The following is a 2,073-nucleotide window of genomic DNA, read 5'->3' as shown; positions in this document are numbered from 1 at the left end:
CAGAACAAACATTTCATGCCTCAGTGCTTTATCTCAAGCCATTTTCTTTGCCTACAACACCCTTTGACTTTTCAAATATGTGCAACTGTTGTAACATAATGATGCAGAATAAACTCTACCTTAGTCAGAAATAATTTATTTGCAAACAAACAAACAAAACAAACAAAAGCTCAATCAAGGTGATCTCAGATAAGGGTGACTTATTTCCAGGATGTAATAGTGTATTACAACCCTGAGGGAAAAAAAGTATAAATGAAATTCATCAGAGCTTATTTTTCACTCAGTTCTTCTTTTTCCCGTGCCTGCAGAATGACATTTTTTTTTTCCTGCTGCTTATTTTGGTTTCAAAAGGCCTACAATGGTGTCAACAACTCCTGAGTCTAAAATAACTTTGAGACCCAGTACCTATTCACTTGCTAGGGCTCTCACGGTTCCAATTCCAAGGATTCCCAAGGGATAATCTGCTTGGGTTAACTCCCTTTTTCTGTTGGCGAGAAGGTAAAAAACAACAACCAAAAAATCTCTACATACGGGATTTTGATTAAAGGAAAAATTGGCAACATGCCTAGTATATTGTGTTATCTTTGGAAAAGAGAGCAATGATTTAAACTACTTACTATGGAAATTATTCTCCACTTATCTTTAATATATGCACTACAAATTTGGAAAATATACAAAATTGATAGCCAGTGGTTCATACTTGTATTATTTAAAAAATATTATATTGAATAAATAGCATTATATTAATAAATTTACTATATCTAGAAATGGACAAGTAACCATTAAATATGTATTCAATCTGCAAAACAATATAGACGGGCAGTCAGAGCACATTTCAAGGCCTATGAAATTAGATTCAGAGAGGTTAAATACGTTGTTCAAGTCCTCACATTTAGTATGTAGCACAGCCAAAAGTCAAACATCAATCTGACCATAATTTCTATGCTTTCTTTGAATAGTGGAGTCATTCCCCAATCAAAGAGGCATGTGATCTTGGATCTATGTTGGTAGTAATGTTCTATAGTGATGCATCCCCGAAGATTTAGAAAAAATAAAATAAATTCATAATAATAGTAATAGAAAAACAGCAAACACTTAACAGTGCTCACCATTAACAGACACTCTTTTAAGCATTTTTACATACATTAACTCATTTAATCCTCACAATAAGGCAATAGGGCAGCTTCCATTACTTCCCCTGAGAAGGAAACTAAAACAACTCAGAGTGGATCACAGCTAAGAAATGGAACATAATGTTAAATATCCAAGGAACCCATGAGCCAGATACTCTTAACTGTAAAATGTGAATATATTAGGAAATACGAAATTGTATTAATCAGCAGAAAAGTTATGAGTGATGTCCATAACCTAAACGTGAAGACAGAGAATCAGATGAGTTAGAGAGATTAATCAGAATTGCCTCTTCTAAATGTATTATTTTTCCCAAAAGAATGTTCTACTGACACGAAAATCCACTTGTCTGAATATAAGGAAAATGTTAAAGATTTGTCACTACATTTTAGCCTCATGCCATTAATCATTCAAATCATATAATTAACCCCCTTGCTTTGATTCTGTGTTCACCTAGCAAGTTTTAATTATCCTGTATTTTCCTACATGAATTTCTCAGCCATAAGAGACTGTGATATTTAGAGAGATTAAATGTATCCTCTCTAAAATTCTGTTTGTAATTTCAGATTAACAAATTCTCATTAATGTTACACAACAGTAATTCAGTTGGTAATGCACTTCTCTATGTGTACTGTCAAACAGAACTTTAATATTCCAATGAAAGAGGCTGACCACGATGATTTATGAGAGGTACTTCACCAAGAGCCCAGCTTAACTCTGTGAGAAATTTCAGTGGATGCCGTAGCAATGTGCAATAACATGTTTAGTTTCTTTTCCCTACTGCTAGAACCAATTGCTAAGCTTTGTCTATCATTGCTTAAAAATCGCGCCTGAAAGAATCCCTTGTTCCTTCCAGTCTCCCATTGCCATTTTAGTGGCTGAGATCCTCAATAAACAATACCGTGGACACCACAAGAGGGTCTTCTCTGCTTCACCGGAAAG

The sequence above is a fragment of the Papio anubis genome, chromosome 14, assembly GCF_008728515.1.
Source record: "Papio anubis isolate 15944 chromosome 14, Panubis1.0, whole genome shotgun sequence".
Lineage (NCBI taxonomy): Eukaryota > Metazoa > Chordata > Mammalia > Primates > Cercopithecidae > Papio > Papio anubis.
The sequence above is the reverse complement of the archived record's forward strand: the minus strand, read 5'-3'. Positions refer to the sequence as shown.